The sequence below is a fragment of the Ranitomeya variabilis genome, chromosome 1, assembly GCF_051348905.1.
Source record: "Ranitomeya variabilis isolate aRanVar5 chromosome 1, aRanVar5.hap1, whole genome shotgun sequence".
NCBI lineage: Eukaryota > Metazoa > Chordata > Amphibia > Anura > Dendrobatidae > Ranitomeya > Ranitomeya variabilis.
In genome coordinates this window covers 181,427,156-181,452,454 of record NC_135232.1, presented here as the reverse complement: position 1 = coordinate 181,452,454, position 25,299 = coordinate 181,427,156, and the positions used below count along the sequence as shown (strand labels likewise).

General features: G+C 39.5%; 1 protein-coding gene across 2 annotated transcripts in view; it reads right to left on the bottom strand.

Annotated features, from left to right (window-relative positions):
- PRR16 (proline rich 16) overlaps positions 1-25,299 on the bottom strand; it is a 585,607-nt gene that overhangs the window by 238,710 nt on the left and 321,598 nt on the right. The window lies entirely within an intron of this gene.

Below are 25,299 nucleotides of genomic sequence, written 5' to 3'. Positions count from 1 at the left end.
TCCCAGACTAGGAGAAAAAAAGATTCTCTGGTCTGATGAGGTGAAGATAGAACTTTTTGGTGATAATTCTAAGTGGAATGTGTGGAGAAAACCAGGCATTGCTCATCACCTACCCAATACAATCCCAACAGTGAAACATGGTGGAGGCAGCATCATGCTATGGGGGTGTTTTTCACCTGAAGTGACAAGACGACAGGTTGTCATTGAAGGAAACATCAATGCGGCCAAGTACAGAGATATCCTGGATGAAAACCTCTTCCAGAGTGCTCTGGACCTCAGACTTGGCCGAAGGTTCACCTTCCAACAAGACAATGACCCTAAGCACACAGCTAAAATAAAAAAGGAGTGGCTTCAGAACAATTCTGTGACCATTCTTGACTGGCCCAGCCAGAGCCCTGACCTAAACCCAATTGAGCATCTCTGTAGAGTCCTGTTTAAAGAGATGTTGTGCGGCTGCAATTAAGATCTTTTGTGATGAAAAAAAAGGTTATTTCACACATTTAACTTAGCGATTGGCAGCCTGTACACTACAGGATTATCATGAACGAGCATTACTAGAAATGTTCATAGGAATGCTTGTTTTTGATAATCTTTCATTGCAAATGCAGCTCTAGACTGTATAGTGCATAGATTCACCAAATTTATCTAATATGATGAGCTTTCTGATTAAATTGGCAGATTATTAGATTGTCTAACTTTTTATTGTTGAAAAATTAGGATTGGTATACATGTATATTCTCCACTATGTGATAAATGTAGCTTATCTGCTACATGTTAGACTGTTTTTTCTTCCTTATACCACTTCTTGGTTGGCACATTTTGCTTAGTAAATTTGCACCAATTAATTATGCATTTGTTATGGGTCTACAAGATTTACAGTGAACGTGGCTACTCTTTTTAAATAACTGGTCTGTCAACTTAATTTTTGTTACATTTTAAACAAATAACTTTTATAACATATTGTGTATGGAAGCACCATGTTCGTTAGTATTTATGTTAGATGTCATAATATATTTCGTCAATCATAATCCATACACAACAATATTGACCTATATAACAAAATAGAAACATAAAGCTGTATCACAATATCTGAAAATATATTGATTTCTTTGTAATTATTCCTATTTTGCATATCCCAACCATTTAAATAGCAGGAAATAGCCTGCTATACAGTGCCTTGCGAAAGTATTCGGCCCCCTGGAACTTTTCAACCCTTTCATATCATGCTTCAAACATAAAGATACCAAATGTAAATTTTTGGTGAAGAATCAACAACAAGTGGAACACAATTGTGAAGTTGAACGAAATTTATTGGTTATTTTAAATTTTTGTGGAAATTCAAAAACTGAGAAGTGTTGTCAGTAAGAGTAGATAAAATATATATATGCAAGATCTAAGGGCATTGAAAATATGGCACTAAGATCTAAGACATCATTGATTGATGCCTACTCACCAGCCAGGACAAAACTTTTAAAATATCAATATCTTAAGTAAATTTTAAAATTCACTTCAAACGTGTGTAATATCTATCTATCTATCTATCTATCTATCTATCTATCTATCTATCTATCTATCTATCTATCTATCTAACTAACTATCCTTCTATCTTCCTCTGGATATGTTAATATAAGGCAGTAAAAAATGTCACTGGCAACTGCTGTAGATAGCTCTGTGTATATTCATCGGATATTCTGCACATTTGAAAGTTATATTTTACCTCCTAGTTAAAATTGAATGTATTCAAAATAAGAGAATGTACTGTGCAGAGAAAATATAATGAGGCACATGGGACTGCTCGTTTGCACTTATAAAATTAAGAAACAATCATGAGAAAATGAAATGCTGTCAGTATTAAAATACATCTTTTGCCTGTCACGGTAATTAGGAATCATTAATAAGATGAAGAATCCTTCTATTTATAAACAGATCGCACACTGTTGCTGTATAATGGAAGAAATGTCCATGGATAAAGCAAATATTCATGTATTTTTTTTATGCAAATGTATCGCTAATTCATGTACTGTGCTAAATGCTGTGTAAATCTATTTAATTGTCAAGGTCCTATATAGAAAAAAAAGTCAACTAGTTTTTATTTTAGACTCTAAGACACACATCAAAAATATTTTTGTCCATATCTGCAAAAAAGTGTTTACAACTTCAAGATTGCCCATAGACTTTATACATCTGGAAAATCATCTATTATTCCTGCACTAATGTTCTAAAATATCAGTACAGTCTAATAAACTTTCACAAGATCATGATGCTGTGAAGGAGGGAAGCTGCTGTCAGACTCAATCAGACTTCCCTGTCATGTCCCAGGACTTGAGAATCGTACAGTATTGTATTGTGTTGTTGCTGTTGCTTTGCTATGTAATAAGGTTTGCCTTTTGGACGTTTGTCTTCGCTCTCTCCATGTCTGCCTCCCTAGCTCTGATGTCGGTAACCACTTCCTTCTTCTTCATTATTTTTAGTATGTCAGCCATCTTAACAAGCTCCTATTTTGCATCTCTCGATCAGTATTTTCTTATTTTCCAATTGTAATTGTGCCTAACTACAATAATTCAGCTTGAAATTAAACCTTCTTCTGGAATTTTCATATGTGCTTCCAGCAGTAGAGTCAAGCTATCTGATGAAATCTTTTCGTGTGAGTACTGGTACATAGAGTCATCCATATAAACATAGTTTCAAGAGCCCTGCACTCGCAGCTTAGTTATGAAGTCAGAATATTCCTACAAAGAATATAAACTTGGTTTATTGCCAAGTTTACCTTCTTCATCTCTGTATACATAGGGCTGAATTAGATCTGTATTAACAGAATAGGAAGCACTCAACATGCTTTAATTTCCAAACTCACTGAATATGTGATCATTGGGTGCACAGAGAGAGCAGAAGCAGCTAAGGCTATGTTCACATTTGCATTGTGCGCCGCAGCGACGGCGCCGCAACGCACAACGCAAACAAAAACGCAGCAAAACGCATGCACAATGCGTTATTGTTTTATAATTGATTTTGGATGCAGCAAAAATGCAACTTGCTGCGTCCTCTGCGCCCGGACGCGTGCGCAGCAGTGACGCATGCGGCGCAAAACGCAAGTGCGACGCATGTCCATGCGCCCCCATGTTAAATATAGGGGCGCATGACGCATGCGGCGACTCTGCGGCGCCCGACGCTGCGGCGCAGACCGCAAATGTGAACGTAGACTAAGTCCTGTAAAATCGAGACAACTTTGCCAGATGGATAAAATTCCCTTGTAGCTGAAGCTAATATAATAGCCCTAATTACAGGAGAAATAATAAAAGAATGTGTTCATATTTTTTAATCCAATCCCCCACTCCTCCTTAAAAGGACTTTTAAGATCTTATGGGGACACTTTGTGTTAAATAAATAAATAAAAATTGCAAAAATTATTAATATTATTATCAGTGATGAGCGAGTATACTCGTTACTATAGATTTCCTGAGCATGCTTGGGTGATCTTGAAGTATTTGGATGTGCTTGGAGATTTTGTTTCTGTCATGGTAGCTGCATGATTTGCGGCTGTTTGACAGCCTCAATACATATGTGGAATTCCTAACAAACAGGTGACCCTCACTTGTATTCAGCCTGTCTAGCAGCCACAAATCATGCAGCTGAGGTGACAAAAACTAAATCTCCGAGCATGCCAAAATAATCAGAGACCACACGAGCATGCTCGGGGAAATCCGAATAATGAGTACACTCACTCATCACTAATTATTATTATTATTTATTTATTGATTCCATGGTGCTGAATATCAGAAGGGGTTACATACAAATTACAGTTATCGCTTATGGTAAACAAACTAACAATGACAGACTGATACAGAGGGGAGAGGACCCTGCCCTTGCGGGCTTACATTCTACAGGATTATGGGGAAGGAGACAGTAGGTTGAGGGTCGCAGGAGCTCCAGTGTTGGTGAGGCGGTAGCTCCAGTAGTGGTAAGGAGGTAGGGGAATCATTGCAGGCTGTAAGCTTTCTTGAAGAGGTGGGTTTTCAGGTTCCGTCTGAGGGATCCAAATGTGGTTGATAGTCAGACATGTTGGGGCACAGAACTCCAGAGGATGGGTGATATTCGGGAGAAGTCTTGGAGGCAACTAGGTGAGGAGCGAATAATTGGGAAGGAGACAAGGAGGCCTTGGGAGGACCAGAGATTACGTGAGGGAAGCTATTGGGAACATAGTTCAGAGATATATGGAGAAGACAGGTTATGGATGGCTTTGTAGGTCACAAATTAGTAATTTGAATACGCTGAGGGAATGGGAGCCAGTGAAGAGATTTGCAGAGGGGAGAAGCGAGGAGAGAGATGAATTAGTATGGCAGCAGAGTAAAGAATGGACTGGAGAGGTGCGAGAGTGTTAGCAGGGAGGCCACAGAAAAGGATGTTGCAGTAGTCGAGGCGGGAGATGATGAGGGCATGCACAAGCATTTTAGTAGATTTAGATTTGAGGAAAGGGGAGTGAAATAAAATTGACTTTGTTTAAATTTAAAAAATATGTACAATATCTAAAAATAATTTCTATGGAAAGGGGAGCACAATGTAAGATGTTGTAAGATGTTTTTAGGAGTCCTTTATAATTATAAATAAAAATAACAAAATGAAAAAGAAAACATAGTTCCTATTTCTCCCCCATTATCAGAAAAAAATGAATATAAAAATAGCAAAAAAATTAAGCCCCATGTATCACGAATAAAAGAGGCAAAAACTATTTGAATATCTGAATGAAAAAAATTATAGCGCCATTAAAAACGCATGTATGATAAAACCCAAGGATGTTCCTGGTCAGGTAGGGGGCAAATATCCATGTCATGGTGAGTAAAAAAAGTATTTTTATCTAGGTAAAATCATAATTCCAGCTAAAACATACATTTCAGATATTGCTACAGTAAATTGTAGTAAGAATTAGAGTATTTCCTTGTCCCTGAAAAACTCTGCAAATGCATTCAGAAGCTGTGGAATGCATGAGAATATCCTTTCTTCTGCCAATAGTTAGATTTTTATGCATAAAGATTTATTATTGATCCCAATGCAAGTTCTATAAATCACTTTGTATTCAGCTCACTCTCAATAAAATTAAATTAATGAAACACTTTCCTGCCAAAATGTTGTGCTAATTTCTATGGGGCACAAAATGTTGGCCCTTTTGCTCCCACTACCCAATAATTCATGAGGAACAGTACTAGGGAATTGCCAATATGCTCATTGGTGCCAGCAAGCATTACTTCATTTTGTAGCATTAAGTGGGAGCAGTGAGAGCCTGCCCGGTTTGCTAAATGAATAAAGCGGCATGCTTTGTTATCTCAGTTGCTGCCACCAAATTTAATGACAAAGCTCTTAATGTAATGCAAAAAAAATATATACAGTCTGTCCGTAAAGTCATGGTGCACTTTTGACCAATCACTGGAAAGCAACAAAAAACCACAGAAATGTGAAATCTGCTCCAAACAAAAGAAAAACTCTCCCAGTTTCATACCTATGACTTTATCATGCATCAGGCCACACCACACGTTCACTTCAGGGGTGTTACGTTCGTACTCAACATAGGCATGAGGATGTTCAGCAGCCCAAATTCAACACAATCTTCTGCAAAAACCTTGCATCATTGTCGATCTCATGAAGCATATCTGTAGCAAGCACGCATCGTTTGGGTCTATCCGCCAGTTTGATAGCATGCAACAGCTCAATTTGTAGCCCGTAAAACAGAGACGTTTCTTTAACACCTTATGAACTGTAGTCTTGCTTAGGTGTGATTGTCAAGCACACGCATGCACAGATTTTTTAGGGCTCCTTAGGTAGCTATCCCATATAACCTCTACAGACTCATCACTGACTGATGGCCTACCAGAACGTGGTTTCTCCACCAAACTGACGGTTTCCTTCAACTGCTTATCCCACCGAGTAATGTTATTCCTATGTGTTGGCGCTTCGTTATAAACGTGGCAATATTCACGTAGCACTTTGGTCATGGATTCGAATTTAGTGAGAAACAGAACACACTGAACTTTCCTCTGTGCTGTCCACATCTCAACTGGCATGGAAAACCACACAGCCGGCATAAGCTTGTGGTTGCATGATGTCACAGACCTGGCAGTGTATTAATCAGAGTTTACTTTTATCAGGGGTTAACCTGACTGGGGGCTCAGCAACAGCTTAAATGAGTTTGTGTTGTTTGATTGGTTCTTGTTATCTTTCCTCATGAACAGGTCTGATATGATTGGGCCAGAAAAAGGGCGCCAAAATGTAAACTATATAAGTGCAACATGGCTTTACGGACACACTGTATATATGAAAAATGCATAACTTTTATCTTATTTTTATATTGTCTTGGGTTTCTGCAGAAAACTATAAAAAAAAAATTGAGAGTCAAATGGCAAGTTATAACTATATTGATACTTTCTTAAAATAAAACACTTGGGGATCAAGGGTTCAAAATGAGAGGAAGAGATTCATGGAGTTATAATATTCCACAGGTTTGTGTGGCACAAATTACATGTCTTGCTTGGGCGCTGGCATCACATGCTATGACACTGGATAACCCCTATTGCAACCCAGTATAGACTGCAATACAGTAGCGTAAATATCACTTAATTATTCTCATAAGCACCTTGAGCAGTCCCTCATCTTAAAAGGAATCTGAAACCAGGTTTTTGCTGCGTTATCTGAGAGTTGTATAATGTAAGGAAAGACCCTGATACCAGCGATTTAACACTTAGTTCATTGGGTACAGCAGTTGTGGCAGAATCAGAGTTTTTAGATTTAGCATCACAAAGCTCACCCGCCACACCACAGCCTTCTGTGTACATTTACTATGAACAATAAGCTGCTAATCAGAGGAGGGGTGTGGCTGGACTAGGGCTCGCGTAATGTAGTCCAGGCTGTGATAATATCCTGCTGATATGATCTTCATTTATGGAAGCAACAGCTGACAGCCTAATAAGTGACACATCGCTGTAGTCTGTTTTTCATGCTGTCCTCAGATTACATAGCAAAAACCTCCTTATATGTTCCTTTTAATCCTTTTAGCTCACAATGCCTGTATGTTCTCAATGGCAGGCCCCCTAAATAACTGTAGACCATACGTTTCTGAGGAACATACCCCACTACTTGCACAAAATGCATCAAAGTATCCACATGGCTTCGATCTTATCTTACATTGCAATGCCTATTCAAATAAAATGCATAACCAAAGAAATAAAGGAACTTTATAAAATTCCCTGAAAAATGCAATTATACCAGTTTATATGACCTTTGGTGGTAAATAATATATATAATTCCTATTAAAAGTCTAGTATGAGCACAATGTGAGTACACCTTAGAGACATAAGATGTTCCATCTTGGGTACACACCCACACAGATTAAAAATGTAATGCCTAAACTGTTAAAAATAAAAAGTATTGCCTTCTAAATCACCCCACGGCTGACCTAAAAGTTCATCTAGCAGATCTAGAGAGTGTAAAAAATTACCAAAGTGACTAGAATCAAGGTGCTTCCTGCTCCATTGTGTCTGCATGAGTAATACAAATTCTGCCCCTATTAGTGACCCAATTTCTCCCAAATAGCACATGCAAGAGTCCAGAAGTTGAAATGCTGGATGTTATGTCCTTGGCCACACACCAGAGACCTGGCCACGGGTGATTTTATTCTTGTAGTAAAATTCTAAAGATTCTAAATAAGCTAAAATACTTCTATTTGAAACGTAGGTCATTAATATCTTTATAGCACATTTATTATGAACATTATAATGATTGCTTAACTGTGGAGACAGTGACCAAGAAATTGTATGTCATCAAAGAACAAGAGTGAACAATTTAGGCGGAACAATCTGGGATCACAGGAATTTGCATCACAAAAGCATGGTAGTTATAAAGTATACACACATTGCTAGCATAATCATGGTCTTTAGCACTGACATAATATATGGGTTAGGTTCACTGATTTCATCTCAAGGTCATGGACGCAATAAACATGACTTTTAGGACCAACATAAACTATCATTGCCGGAAATTGGTATAATCATTCATGTCTATTTACTACACCAGAGCTAGCAAATTATCAGGTTACTGTTGGATAAGTAAAGCGTTCATAGATGTCATTGTATATATATATATATATATATATATACACTCACTGGCCACTTTATTAGGTACACCTGTCCAACTTCTTGTTAACACTTAATTTCTAATCAGCCAATCACATGGCAGCAACTCAGTGCATTTAGGCATGTAGACATGGTCAAGACAATCTCCTGCAGTTCAAACCGAGCATCAGTATGGGGAAGAAAGGTGATTTGAGTGCCTTTGAACGTGGCATGGTTGTTGGTGCCAGAAGGGCTGGTCTGAGTATTTCAGAAATTGCTGATCTACTGGGATTTTCACGCACAACCATCTCTAGGGTTTACAGAGAATGGTCCGAAAAAGAAAAAAAATCCAGTGAGCGGCAGTTCTGTGGGCGGAAATGCCTTGTTGATGCCAGAGGTCAGAGGAGAATGGGCAGACTGGTTCGAGCTGATAGAAAGGCAACAGTGACTCAAATCGCCACCCGTTACAACCAAGGTAGGCCTAAGAGCATCTCTGAACGCACAGTGCATCGAACTTTGAGGCAGATGGGCTACAGCAGCAGAAGACCACACCGGGTACCACTCCTTTCAGCTAAGAACAGGAAACTGAGGCTACAATTTGCACAAGCTCATCGAAATTGGACAGTAGAAGATTGGAAAAACGTTGCTTGGTCTGATGAGTCTCGATTTCTGCTGCAACATTCGGATGGTAGGGTCAGAATTTGGCGTAAACAACATGAAAGCATGGATCCATCCTGCCTTGTATGGAGCATCTTTGGGATGTGCAGCCGACAAATCTGCGGCAACTGTGTGATGCCATCATGTCAATATGGACCAAAATCTCTGAGGAATGCTTCCAGCACCTTGTTGAATCTATGCCACGAAGAATTGAGGCAGTTCTGAAGGCAAAAGGGGGTCCAACCCGTTACTAGCATGGTGTACCTAATAAAGTGGCCGGTGAGTGTATATATATATATATATATATATATATATATATACATGGATAAATCATTAACTGATGGCTCATAATAATGACGCCTTTCTCTCCTTTCTCTCCTTCCTGTTTTCCTTCCTTCCTATTTTTCACCTTTTTTCTCTTTTGTGTTGCCGTCTCTTTCCTTTTTTGCATCATTGTACATTTTCAAAAGAAATTGTTCTGTTTATCTGAGACAAAATGTAAAACCTGTAAAAGAATTTGATATTAGAGCTTCAGTGAATGGAAATGTATGACCTTTTTATTTGCTGACATATGAGTGCAACACGTAGCCTTGCAGGACTATGAAGACTGGCTCCATATATCTAATACATGCAATTTTCTAAGATCCTAGTGTAAAGTTCTGACATCTCTTATTTTATATTAAATGATGAAGAAAATGAAACATTTCTTTATATATCAGCATCTGACATTTTCCTTATTATTTGCTTAATACTGTAACAGACTTTCCATATTTCTAATATTTATGGAGTCTAGACACTCTTTTTATTCACTGACCTGACTGAGTCCATAACTTGATAATGTATAATTTGGTGTTGGAAATTTCACTGACACAGCCATAGAGTTATAAAAGTAGGGCTTATTTATCATTAGCATTTCCTATAGTTATAATGTACATCGTTGGCAAGAAATTTTGAGCTGCTACAGTTGGTCAATAAATTTAAATTTTTTTCATCAATTTTGTGATTATTTCTTGTAATGCAGAAATCAATCAAGTAGGCTAAATTAAATACGACATGCCAGCTGATGGAAGTGATCAATTCAGTAGAGGAAGACTTGTGGTAAGAGATATGATGGACTGTACAAGCCAAAAGACACTACTATAAATGGCCAGTCCTATTTTAAAAACTGCACATGTGATGGGACTGGGTTCAAGGGTCACCTAACCGCAAAGAGACATAACTTCAGGAATCAATGAAAGTGGCATTCTGAAATCTTTGCTTTTTGTACCAAAAAGGCATCAGGCTAAGAGTCATACTTCACCTGCCTTGAAGGTTTAACAGTTTTGGTATGGAATTTGGAGATATATATTGTCAGTTAAGCCAAACTGACTATTTTTTTAATATTTCACATAGTAAACTGGCCACCAAAAGGAAGAATCTTATTGATGTATGAAGAATATTTTCCATTTCCTAAGTTTGCTAAATTAGAACATGCTAAAACTTAAAGAATGTCAATATTGATTTATACGCATTGAAAATTTTGTCTGTTATTGACAAAGTGTGTTACTTTGCTTACACCATAAATCTCACTAAAGTCACTAATATATGTCAATGTGTGAAATGAAAAGATGACAAAAGCTTAAACAGGTATTCTCAATCTACTAAATTGATTCAGCTAGTTAGACAGTATGATAATAATCAAGTTTGCATTTGATTTTCTTTTTCAATCTAATTTCATTCTCATGCTGTGAAAGCTTTTATCTCACATAGTGTACAGCTTGTTTCCAAGGAGCTGTAATATCCTTCAAAGTTGTATCTTTTGGTTGTGTTTAAAAAGTGACTCAAAGTCAGCCCTTGAACACTTAATAGCCATTAAAATAGGATTTGGGTAGTTTTAATATAGAGCAAAAATATGGGCCCCACTGCTCTTTGAAACTATCTCCAATTGACTTGTTTGTAATTTGTAAAGGAAATATAATATTAGTAATATTAGTTTATATTTACTGTTTCAAAGTAAACTAGTCAGATTACAGACACCATTCAGTAGTATTCATTGTTTTGGGTAAGTCTAATCTCTAAATATTTACAAAGCAGTCTATACCAATTTCGTGTGTCTTCTACTGTCTAATTAAATTTTTGCCTGCAATTCACTTACTTTAATTTATAATAGCAATTTGTAAGTGCTGATGAGCGATATTGGGGCGATTTCCAGCAACTAGGGATGAGAGAATCCCTGTGTTTTTTACTTCAGCATCATTCGGCCAATGGAAGTGAATAATGTGGAGGGTGAGCACGCGCAGTAGCGTGCACTTGCGCTCCATTCACTGTCCCAGCTTCCATCCCGGACAATAAAGTTTGCTGAAAGGATGAGTTCAGGGCAGCCAATCAAAAAACTTTGCGGCTATAGTTTGTCCCTCAGTCATTAGCATAGGTTGCTAATGGCGAAGGAGAAGGTGCACAGCCTAACACACAGGGATTTGCTCATCCCTAGCAGCAATGTACGAATCTTTAATGAAATGTGGTTTTGTGTTTGCTATTTTGGCCTCCCACAGGTTTAGGCAATTTTGTCTGTGAAAATGGAGTCTGCAAATTGCAGTGTTAGAGAAATGTGGTTAATTGGATGGACAGCAGTCAGTATTACTGGTTCTAAGATTCCACTGAATCTGCAGGAGTTGGCCAGGTTATTGTACAAAATTGTACGGTGAATACCAACATGTACCAGTGCTAATGTCACTGCCAACAAAGTATCTTGGTTCTGGTAAAAAGTGAGAGTTCCAACAAGGCAACAATATCACATGATCGGTAAGGTGAAAAGTCTGTTTGGTCAATGGAAGAGTTTCAAGAATAAGGCTAACCGGCGAACTAAAACCCAAGTGTCCAAGGATAAGGAATTTATAAATAAATTTGATGATTTGTTTGATGTCGCTCATGCTGATGCCATGAAACTTTTAAAACTTCAGGAAGACCGTTACTTGCTTGCTCAAAGAGAAAAAGGTAATTTTGGAAGCATGGGACCAATAAACAGGAAGATGGCCAAAGTCAAAGAAAGAAGATTTATGAGAAGAATACAGGTTGAGAAGCTAAGAAAAAAGGAAACTGAGAAAGTTCAGCAGTCAATAGCATCAGTTAAACTTTGCAGTGTTAGTAGCAGTTGCAGCGAAAACGGTGCTTCCGGCAACGATAGTGATGAGGGAGAAGGGCATTTTAGTCCCAAGAAAAGTCGGTAAGATCTGTAAAAATTGTGACTACAGAAGTTGCTGCAGCTCTAGACAGAACTAATGCCAGTGATAGCAAAGTAATCTATCTGCTTGCTGCTGCTTCTTTGTCTCTTGGCCATGATTCAGACAGTCTCGCGTTGAATAGGGAATGTATTAGACAGGCCTGTTACCAGCATTGATAGATTGCAGCAAATGCTATCAAAGCTTTCTTCGGTAGCAGTGGTCCACTGACTGTACACTGGGACAGGAAAAGGTTTGCAAGCCAGACCAGCAATGAAACTGCTGTGTCAGGAGGAGGACCTGAAGAAATTGTTGCTGAATTGATCCCAGAAATACCTACCAGCAGAGGAGCAGCACAAGCTAAGGCTGTATTCGAGGCTCTGCAGGATTGGCAGCTCTAAAAGTGAAGCTTATGCAATAGACTAAAAGATGACATAGTTTCAACGAAGTTAAGTCCTCTTAAGGAGTGCCTAGTTGAATTTTGCAACAACCATCTTGCACGATACCATCCAAGAGATGATTACAAGGGATTGTTAACACTGTCACTCCTGTTCTATGGTTCACAGGCAAACCCAGATGTACACATCAATACTCTAGGCGCCTGCCATGGGGACTGATGGAATGCCAAAGTGATAAATGCTCTGAAGAGCTTCATGTCTCATCACCAATTTCATTTAACTTTGAAAGAGTTAAAAAATCTCTGTCAATTTCACACCTTTACTGTTTGCTTATACTTGAAGGCTTGGCACCTCTTTCAAATCCCAGCCACATTGCCTCGAAATGACTTGACATTACTGCAAGAACTCGTGTCATACAAAGGAATCAATGCGCCTGTTGCTAAGGCAGCAATATGAACTTTCAACAGACACCTGTGATACCTTAGTGAAATTATGGTGGGCCTTGCTTTTTTTGACAGAGAGGTTCCAACTAGTGATGGTCGAACCCCCCGATGTTTGGGATCGGCGGATTCGCCCAAGTTTTTTGTAAAGTTTGAGTTCGGGGTCGGACATGACACGAACTTGCGTCTGAACCCCGAACCCAGACTTTACATATATGAGATGGGGTGGGGGGCTGTAAAAAAAGCAGAAAATTAATAATAAACATTAGAGTTATACTTACCTGTCCAGCGATGCGTCCTCCCGCCCCGCTGTCTCCCTGCCGCGTCTGGTTCCGGGGCCGCTCGTTAACTGCCGGCAGTATTCACTGCAGTTGGCAGTCTTCGGCTTTTTCTGGCAGTGTTTGTGTGGTGATGTCACTGCACGAACACTGCCGGAAAAAGTCAAAGACTGCCGAGTGCAGTGAATACCAGCAGAAGGTAATGAGCGGCCCCGGAAGCAGATGCAGTCAGGAGACAGCGGGACAGGAGGACACGTTGCTGGACAGGTAAGTATAATTATAATGTTTATTATTAATTTTCTGGGGTTTTTTACAGCCCGAACTGGACCCGAACTGTAACACGGGTTTCCCATGGAAACCCGTGTTTGGGACCGTGTAACCAATACGGTCTCGAACTTTACAGTTCGAGTTCGCCCATCCCTAGTTCCAACTAATGAAAAGGTTGTGATGGTACTCGCTCTGCAGAAAGAAGGCAGCAATGTCTGCTCAGCTCGCATGCAACTTGCTGAAGACATTGTGTCACACAAGACGCTTCATCACTTCTTGTTGTCCAACACAAAAAACTGTTGATTGTACTGGAAATAAACCAAGTTTTTTTTTATTAAGATCCTTGTCTGTGGTACACTAATGCAAGTTACATCGATGCATTCTCAAAAGTCACCAGATTGAAAATGGTGAATGATGCCATCGAAAGCTTCATTGCACTCATGAGTACATTCAATTTGTCACTACGCACTCAAGAAGACCATAAACAGTATATTCTCCAGTGTGTGGATAAGCATTGCCATCACTATCCTGAACCATATAAAGCGTGTTTCGTTAAAAGAAGTGAAATCATGAAACTTCAGTAAAATTGTACATTTACTTTGCTGCAAGACATTTGTTACACATAATTGTTAGTTTTGTGATGATTGAGCCAAAAGAAAACAATGTTGTGAAATTTTGTGTTTGTTACAATCACACCAAAGTGAATTATTCCCAGGGGTGAGACCTAAAAATTTACACCAAAAATTTTTGACTGTCACCCTAATATGCAATTGTTACTTTCCAGAAGACAAGTTTCCTCCTAGGATCCCGATCATCTCTCTAAAGACCATTGCTTTCTAATCATCTAACTGATGATCATCTCTCCCCCTCTCTCTCAGCTCCTGACAAATCTGCACTTATCAGTTTTGCATAATCACAATTCCTGATCTTTAGCATTGTCAGTTTCCAGAGCAGTTCTCATAATCACTGGTCTCACTTTACTGAGCCATGTGCTTGTTCAAGGTAATGATTATCTGTATATGCAAATAACATTGCACGCTTCAGAACGATAATAGCAGAAGAAAACTGACCAGAACAGTCCCTATATGACAAGTACCCTAGCCAAAGCAACAAGAAAATAAGGATACTAGCCAGCTGGGAGCCACTCAAGAGAATATCTATTTAAGGCCATGTGCACACGTTCAGTATTTTTCGCGTTTTTTTCGCGTTTTTTCGCTATAAAAATGTGATAAAAACGCGAAAAAACACGAAAAAAAACGCTTACATATGCCTCCTATTATTTACAGTATATTCCGCATTTCTTGTGCAAATGTTGCATTTTTTTCCGTGAAAAAATCGCATCGCGGAAAAAAAAGCAACATGTTCATTAAATTTGCGGAATTGCGGGGATTCCGCACAACTAGGAATGCATTGATTTGCTTACTTTCCGCATGTGGCTGTGCCCACCATGCGGGAAGTAAGCAGATCATGTGCGGTTGGTACCCAGGGTGGAGGAGGGGAGACTCTCCTCCACGGACTGGGCACCATATAATTGGTAAAAAAAAAAGAATTAAAATAAAAAATAGTCATATACTCACCCTCTGATGGCCCCGGAGTCTTCCCGCCTCTCATCGGTGCACGCTGCCGCTTCCGTTCCTATAGATGGTGTGTGTGAAGGACCTGCGATGACGTCGCTGTCTTGTGATTGGTCGCGTGACCGCTCATGTGACCGCTCACGTGACCGCGACGTCATCGAAGGTCTTGCACACACACACCATCCATAGGAACGGACGTCGCTGAGGAGATCGGCTGTCTGCAGGTGAGTATAACCATTTTTTTTAATTTTTTTTATTATTTTTAAACATTCTATCTTTTACTATTGATGCTGCATAGGCAGCATCTATAGTAAAAAGCTGGTCTCACTTGTCAAACACTATGTTTGACAAGTGTGACCAACCTGTCAGTCAGTTTTCCAAGCGATGTTACAGATCGCTTGGAAAACTTTAGCATTCTGCAAGCTAATTTCGCTTGCAAAATGCTAAAAAAAAGGCGAAAAAAACGGGGAAAAAATGCAAAAAAAAAATGCGGATTTCTTGCAGAAAATTTCCGGTTTTCCTCAGGAAATTTCTGCAAGAAATCCTGACGTGTGCACATACCCTAACACAAAACCAGATAAGATACTGTTAATTATTAAGATCTCAGTGAAAAATGATACAGCTAACTAGGCAAAAGTATACCCAAGACAATGCAGTTGATTGGAAACTGGTAGCAAATTAATGTGATTTAACACATTAAATGCAAAACAGCATTTAAAATATTTTCCTGTCAAAAGCTACATTTACATTGGATTATTAGCTATATTATAAGAGTAGTGTAAATCACACATGCAGTTGTTCAAGTAATGGTTACAAGCCTGTTGCATAAATAATACTCATATCGATATTTACATCTTATCCATTCTAGCTTAAGGAAACTGTATATTGAAAACTAATGTCTTCTGAAATGGCCATTCTTTCAGAGAAAAAAAGAATGGTGCACTATTCACATGGCTGCTAGATTCATCATTTGAAAGTTATTGCTTGATAATGACATGCAAGCATTGCTCCATTTTTTATGGTGACTTTGCTATTGTGTGTCACTGTTCTAGTACAGGCACTACATAATATTTCATTTTAATTTGGCAGGCCAAGCAATATTGCAGGATCATAAACGTGTGTGAAATAAGCTGTACTTTTATAAACTATTGTATGATACCATAGGAAGCTATTCAACATACATGACATAAATGTTAAATATATCTATGCTTTCTATTGAATAGAATAATTACTGCTTTTTGTTAATTTCAATCTTCATTTGGGATCACAATAAGGTTGGTTAGAAAGAGTGTGCTAATGCAACAACTTTATAACTGGAGCTGCAGAGAAGGGAAAGATAAATGGATACCTGCACTACCCATCTTCTAAAATGCAAATTCTTTATCTCGAAAACTTTCAAAATGCCACATGATTCTAGTCAATAAAAACCAGTAACCCACTTCTTCCATTGTGATCATCTTCAATCATTAGAGAATTGCAGGGTGTCATGGGAAAAACTAGTTTTAAAAAGTTCTCCCAACCATGTGAAACAATACAACAACCAATGAGAAGAAAAGAATAATGCTTGGTTTCCAAGTTTAGAATCCAAAAGGCTTTTCCTTTTTTTTATGCCAGTTATCTCTTCTGTTTGGGCTTTTAAAGCTCTTTATACAAAAAATGTCAAGCTGTCTGTATTGCTCTTATGAATTTCTGCAAAGTGCTTACCTGAATAAGTTCTATTTCTTTGGTTGATGTTATTAAGATGTTCTGGTATTATTTTTTTCAACTTCCTAATGACACAGCCAAAATATTTAGTATTATACATGTTATATTCAATGCAATATACGACGTGGCTGATACAACTGATAGAGGTGTTAGTGACATGGTTTACAACTTGCCATAATTAGAATGTTTGGAACTTTTTTGGCAAAGTAAACTACATTACATTTACTTCCTGTTTATTTGAAAAATCTTTTATAAGACAGAAATGTAGTATTCCCTGAATGACCTCTATGCACAGTGGGCATGATGAATTACTTCTTAATACACAACTGTACTCCTCTTCAGGATTTAACTGAGAGCTTCAGTCTGGTATAACATTTTGAAAAAAATATATTTTGATTGAACTGCAAATTGTATGGAATACTGAAAGTTACTATTGTTTATCAATTCACATCAAGGCACTAATTTATTTTTCTTTTATGACTTTTTTTTAATTTTTATCCTTAGCATATAACACATTATGCATAGTTATTGCCAGAAATATTTGGATGGAGACACAAGTTTTGGCATTTTAGCTGTTTACCAAAACACATTCAATATACAGTTATACAATCAATATGGGCTTAAAGTGCAGATTCAACTTTAAATTTAGGGTATTCACATCGTAATTGGAATAGGGGTTTAGGAATTTAGGAATACGTAGCTGCTTCTTTTTAAGAGGACCAATTATCTCAAAAGCTCTTTAGTGGGCTGCATGAGCTATTCCCTCAATGATCCAAGGTCATTATCAGTTAAGCAAGTAAAAGATCTGAAGCTGTTTTCAGGTGTGGCATTTCCATTTGGAAACTGTTCTATAAGGGTACGTGCCCATGATCAGAACTATCAGCATTTAGGACGCAACTGACCTGACCTGCTTCCAAAACGCTGCATTCTACATTAGAAGCACAGTGGATTGGAAATACTGCAATCCCATACCCATCATTAAGCCAGTGGTAATACTAATACTAAGGGTATTAGTTACAAGCCTGTTGCATAAATAATGCTCATATCATCTATATTTCCATCTTATCCATTCTAGCTTAAGGAAACTGTATATTGAAAACTAATGTCTTCTGAAATGGCCATTCTTCCGAGAAAAAATAATGGTGCACTATTCACATGGCTGATAGATTCATCATTTGAAAGTTATTGCTTTCAAAGTAATAAAGCATTCTTTGGACAGATTAAACTAAGATCAACATGTACCCAAATAATAGAAGGAAGAAAGTATGGTAAAGGCTTGGAACGGCTCATGATCCAAAGCACATCACATCCTTTGAAAAACATGGTGGAGGCAGTGTGGTGGCATGGCTTCCAATGGCACTGACTTACTAGTGTTTATTGATGTCAATGAAGACAGAAGCAGCCAGATGAATTGTAAAGTGTACAAGGCACTACTTCATTAACATTTATTTACATTTTGCAGTGAGAAATAAGCATTTGATCCCTCTGGCAAACAAGACTTAATATATGGTGGCAAAACCCTTGTTGGCAAGCACAGCTGTCAGACTTTTTTGTAGTTGATGATGAGGTTTGCGCACATATCATGAGGAATTTTGGTCATTGTCTTGCTGGAAGGCTCAGCCATGACCCATTTTTAATGTCCTGGCAGAGGGAAGGATTTTACAGCACATGGCTCCATTCATTGTTAACACATTGTACTGTAAAGGTTTAAAATCCTGCAGTGCCTGCAAGGTCCCCCTGCTCAAGAAGGCACATATGCAGGCCCATCTGAAGGTTGCTAATGAACACCTGGATGATTTTGTAAGTTTGCCCATTAACAAAGACATGAACAGTCTATAATTTTAAGGGTAGTTTAATTTTAACATTGAGAGATAGTATATCATAAAACAAAACCCAGAAAAATCACATTGGACAAATTATATAAATGTATTTACATTTTGCAGTGAGAAATAAGTTTTTGATTCCCTACCAACCATTAAGAGTTCTGACTCATAAAGACCAGTTAGATGATCCTAATAAAATCATTACTTGCATTAAAGACAGCTGTCTTACATAGTCACTTTTACAAAAGACTCCTGTCCACAGACTCAATTAATCTGTCAGACTCTAACCTCTACAACATGGGCAAGACAAAAGAGCTTTCTAAGGATGTTAGGGACAAGATCATAGACCTGCACAAAGCTGGAATGGGCTACAAAACCATACGTAAGATGCTGGGTTAGAAGGAGACAACTGTTGTTGCAACAGTAAGAAAATGGAAGAAATACAAAACGACTGTCAATCGACATCAATCTGGGGCACCATGCAAAATCTCACCTTGTGGGGTATTCTTGATCATGAGGAATGTGAGAGATCAGCCTAAAACTACAAGGGGGAACTTGTTAATGATCTCAAGGCACTCTCCACTTCCTTTCTGACAGCATTGTGGTGCACCGTAGCTACATCATCATGCTCAATCTCCAGCAAGCTCCACTTTCTTTCTTGGACTATTTCAGTGGTGTACATCGAAGAGCAGTAGATCACTTGGCCAGTATGGGAACCAAACAATGGAGTCCTAGTATATCAATATCAACCATATCAGCATCTTCTGTATGCAGATACAGTTGGAAACAACAATTTAACAGACAGTCATCGGACTGTGCATCTCAGTGTCAGTACAACAAGTGTAGTGATGCAACTAGATTGTGCCTGCTGTGTGGGGTTTCAGTTCACAAACTGCACCAGTTTTACTTATTTTATTTTACTAGCCAGTACTTGTAAGGAGATGATGGGCTTAAATAATGTGAAGGGTGGGGGTTTCTGTAAGTCATCACACTGTGGGGGCATCATACTGTGTGCTATGAATGTGGTGCATCTCACTGTTGTGGGGGCTATAGAAGAAAGCATATTGTGTGGCGGGTTGCAGGTGCATCATACTTTGTGTTTAGGGGGCATGGATGCTATTATTCTGTGTGTTGGACATCATAATGTCAAACACAACCTCCGATCCTCACAAGATCTCCTTCTCTACTCCCCTCTTATCTCCTCTTCCCACAATCGCATACAACATTTCTCCCCCATACTCTGGAACTCTCTACCCCAACATCAGACTCTCGCCTACCATGGAAACCTTCAAAAAGAACCTGAAGACCCACCTCTTCCAACAAGCCAACAACCTGCAGTAACCATTGATAGGCCAAACCGCTGCACAACCAGCTCTACCCTCGCCTACTGTATTCTCACCCATCCCTTGAAGATTGTGAGCCCTCGCTGGCAGGGTCCTCTTTCTTCATGTACCAGTCATGAGTTGTATTGATTAAGGTTATTGTACTTGTTTTTTATTATGTATACCCCTTCTCACATGAAAAGCGCTATAATAATAAATAATAATAATGTGTATGAGTAGGACAATGGTGGTCATAATTCTGTGTGTGTGATAACGGGGGAACCATACTGTGTGGAGATCTCTGGGGTCATCATAATGTGGTCGATCATACTGAATTCGGGCATCTTGTTGTGTTAGTGATCATTGAGAGGACTTTATAATATGTGTGACAAATTGTGGGGACATCATACTGTCTTTAGCGCACTATGAGGACATTATACTTTCTTGGAGGCAGTATAAGGTCATCATATTGTGCGCATAGGCATATATTTGGGGGTATCATACTCTATGGGTACCAAAAAGGGTTATTATAGTGTGTGACAACACTAAGGACTTCATTAAGGGAAAAAAATATTTAAGTGCTACAACACATGTTAAAATTAAACATTAAAATTTGAGAGGTATGTTCTTTTCTGACTTATGCACTGTGACCCTGCCTACTCTGCCAAATATAATTTTTAGGGGAAAGGGGTGATCTAATTAGAATCTTGGAAATGGGGCGCCATGAGATTTATGTACACACCTCTCCATACCTCGCCTGTGGCTGTTTCTCAGAACATTATCTTTTCCTGCAATACATGCAACGAAAAGTAACAAGAAATGGAAATTAAGCAGTACACAAGCTGCAAAAGGAAGTCACACAGTTGAATCTCCTCCTAAGCTTTCTGGGTAAAGATTTACATGTCTTCAGAACAATTTCTTGTAGATGACCACTGCTATTATATTTCCTATACTTTCTTCAAACTGTTACAACATTCCTTTACTAGTGGAATCAGTACCAGTTACAATTTTTCCAATTACATTATATTGTCTTCAATTCAATAAAAGCCAATTTATATTAATCAGGCAGAACATATACCTTATTGCTTTGGTTGTAATGTACTATAAATGTCATTCATAACATAAGATTTTAATTAATACTTTGCCAAGTTACTCAAGCATGAATCCATTTAATCAGGAGGCTAATGAGTGCCTCTACCATTGCTTCAAGCAAACATTCATGTAAATGCAGGAAAACTTTACTAATCAAAAACCTTAAGGTCCCAAATTAACCAGCAGGGGTTCCAATGCCAGATTTACTGATTTTTTTCCCTGCAGTCTTTTATTTTCAAGGTCTGAATGAGGCAATTTACTATTGGAAAACTATCTGCAATGAAAAGAGATTACTTTTCTCTTTAGTTATATACTGTATGCCCACCCTCTCATGTGAGAGTTTATCAAACACTTTGACAGAATTTTACAATGATGTAACATATCACATCACACAATGAAAATACACAATAAGCAAGTCATTGTTTTGTTAAATGGGTTGTCCACTACTTTCAATTAACCCCCCAATGTATCCCCCCGGGGCCCCTAATGAATTGTGTAAATACCTACCATTTCCATTTTCGCCTGTGAGCGGCGCTATGCTGGCGGCTGAGTCCGGGTCACGTGACCCCCAGGCTGCAGCCACCGCTTATTTCCGCCAACATCACATCAATTTCCAGACTCTGGAAATTGACGTGATGTCAGCAGCAGGCGTGACCCAGGCTCCACAGACAGCAGTCAATCATCAAGAGTGACTGGGTTGTGGGCAGGGCTGGGGGCTGCCTGCAGGGCTGTGGTGGGGGAGGGCGGGGCTGTGCTGGGGGCAGGCCGGTATGTGCGGGGGACTACATGCCAGTGCCGGTATGGGTGGGGGTTTGCATGTTGGCGCTGGTATGTGCGGGGGTCTCTGTGCCGAAGCTGGTATGTGCGGGGGTCTGCATGCCAGTATGTGCGGGGGTCTGCATGCCGGTGCCGGGGGTCTGTGTGCCGGCGCCGGTATGTGTGGGGGTCTGCGTGCTGGTGCCAGTATGTGCGGAGGTCTGCGTGCTGGCGCCGGTATGTGCGGGGGTCTGAGTGTCAGTGCTGGGGGTCTGCGTGCCGGCACCGGAATGTGTGGGCGGTGCTGGGGTCTGCGGTGGGTCTGCTGGCCGTGCTAGGGTCTGCTGGCTGCAGGGGTGGTCATTGGTGTGTGTGTGTCTCTGTGTGCAGGCATCGTCCGATGGGACTAAAAGTTCCATCGGGCTCTGCCAGCTACAGTGACAGTGAGTGACACATTAGCCAATGATGGGACAGCAGTAGTCCCATCATCCGGCTAATGTGTTGAATGTAAAAACAAAACACATATACAGTACATACATACAACATACATACAACACACACCATGTAAGATGTGACATCATGCAACATGTGACAACATGTGACATGTGACAACATGCAACATACGACATGCGATGACATGCACCATGTGACGAAATGCGACATGTGACAACATGCGACGACATGCACCATGCAACGACATGCAACATATGACATGCACCATGCGACGACATGCAACATACAGTGACATGCAACATGTGACATGCACCATGCGACATGCTCCATGCGATGACATGCAACATGTGACATCATGTGACGACATGCACCATGCGATGACATGCAACATGTGACATGCACCATGTGACGACATGCAACATGTGGTGACATGCAACATGCGACAACATGCAACATGTGAAATGCACCATGTGACATGCACCATGCGATGACATGCGACATGTGACAACATGCGATGGCATGCAACATGCGACATGCGGCAACATGCAACATGCGATGACATGCACCATGCGACATGCATCATGCGACGACATGCACTATGTGACGACATGCAACAAGCGACATGCGGTGACATGCAACTTGCAATGATATGCACCATGCGACATGCACCATGCGACATGCACCATGCAGCGACATGCGCTATGTGGCGACATGCAACATGCGATGACATGCGACATGCAGCATGCAACATGCAATGACTTGCAGCATGCGACATGCGATGACATGTGATGACATGCGACATTCAACATGTGATGACATGCGACAACATGCAACGTACGACATGCAATGACATGCGACGACATGCAACATGCGACGACATGCAACATGTGACATGTGACATGCAACATGCCACATACATACATACATACAGTACATACATACAACATACATATAGACATACAGTACATATAACATACTCACCATCACTTGTCACTTTGTTCCCCGAAGCCAGTGTCACCTGTAAAAAAATTTTAAAATAATAAACAAACAATATACTCCCTGATCCGCAGAAATCCAATTAAAATGAGTGTCCCTCAACGATCTCCCGTGGAGAGCAGGAGCATCAGCTGATGCGACCGCTCTCCAGGGGCTCCAGGAATACAATGATGGAAGGTATCCTTCCACAATCTATTCCCCACAATGTATTCCTACGCCTCTGTGAGAAAATAGTCCCTAGTCTCACTTTTGGCATTGCTGTGTCAGACAGTTCCCACGCAGCTTTTTGCCATAAAGTAAGACTTTGAACTATAGTAACCTCAGTGATGCACTGCAGGAGCCATTGTCTCCTGTCAGTGTGTCAGTGAAGGCCTATAGAGCAGTGACATTACCCGATATCACTGTTCTATAGGGGAGATCGTCGTGGGACACTCGTTATTAATTGGACTATGGCAGACAGGTAGTATACGGTTTATTATTTTACGTTTTTTGCAGGCGCTGAAGTATGGTAAGTATGGTTAAATGAAGAATATTAAAATACTTTTTTCCTAATGTGTGTGTGCTTTATTAGCCCTTTATTACTACTGGATTAATAACAAGCATCTTATTGACGCCTCTCTGTTATTAATCTGGCTTAATGTCATCTTACAATAGCAAGGTGACCACATCTTTTTTTGGGGGGTCCCCCTATTTTAATAGCCAGTATAGGCTACGCAGACAGCTGCGGGCTGATATTCATAGCAGGCTACAAATATTGGCCCCCGGCCGTCGGCTTTCCCCCTCTGGCGCAGAAAATTTTGTGGGAGCCCACGCCATTTTTTTTTTTTCATTTTTTTTTAACTGAAACATATTGTTCATTAACCCCTTTCTGCCAGCTGATGGAATAGTACGTCAGCTGGCAGTATCCCCACGCTTTGAGGTGGGCTTCGGTGGTGATCCCACTTCAAAGCTGCAACATGTCAGCTGTTTTCATTACAACAAAAAAAATTTACATGATCGCTAAAAGGCATAGCGAGAAAAAAAAATCAAAAGCCAAAATTATGTTTTTTTGGTCGCTGCGACATTGCATTAAAATGCAATAATGGGTGATCAAAAGAACGTATCTTCACAAAATTCATATCATTAAAAACATCAGCTCGACGCGCAAAAAATTAGCCCTTACCCGACCCAATATCTCAGAAAATATGGACGCTATGGGTATCGGAAAATGGCACAATTATTTTATTTTTTTTTAGCAAAGTTTTGAAAAATTTTTTACCACTTAGATAAAAAATAACCTAGACATGTTTGGTGTCTATGAACTTGTAATGACCTGGAGAATCATAATGGCAGGTCAGTTTTATGCTGTATGCACACGTTTCAGATTTGGGTGCAGAATTTTCTGCACAAAATCTGCATCTCCTTGCAGAAAACGCAGCTGCATTTTTTATGCATTTTTTCATGTTTTTTTTCACGTTTTTTGCGCTGTTTTGATGCGGGTTTTTTGTGTGGCTTTGATGCAGTTCTTGGTGCGGTTTTTGGTGTGGTTTTTGCACGGTTTTGATTCAGATTTTGCTGCAGTATTTGGTGCGGTTTTTTGCGTGGTTTTGATTCAGGTTTTTGATGCTTTTTATGCAGTTTTTGGTGCAGTTTTGATGCAGTTTTGGATGCGGTTATGATGCAGTTTTTGGTGTGGTTTTGATGCTGTTTTTGGTGCAGTTTTGATGCCGTTTTTGGTGCGGTTTTGATGCAGTTTTTGATGCAGTTCTTCGTGCGGTTTTGATGCATTTTTGGTGTGTTTTTTATGCAATATTTGGAGCAGTTTTGATGCAGTTTTTGGCGCGGTTTTCATGCAGTTCTTGGTGCGGTTTTTGCATGGTTTTGATTCAGTTTTTGCTGCAGTATTTGGTGCATTTTTTTGCGTGGTTTTGATTCAGGTTTTTGATGCTTTTTTAGGCAGGTTTTGGTGAAGTTTTGATGCAGTTTTTGGCGGTTTTGATGCAGTATTTGGTGCGGTTTTGATGCAGTGTTTGGTGTGGATTTGATGCAGTTTTTAGTGCAGTTTTGATGCAGTTTTTGGTGCGGTTTTGATGCTGTTATTGGTGTGGTTTTGATGCAGTTTTTGGTGCGGTTTTGATGCGTTTTTGATGCAGTTTTTGCTGCAGTTTTGATGCAGTTTTTGGTGCAGTTTTTGCACGCTTTTGATGCATTTTTTTATTTTTTTGGTGCAGTTTATTCGTGTTTTTTGTGCTTTTTTGTATGCGTTT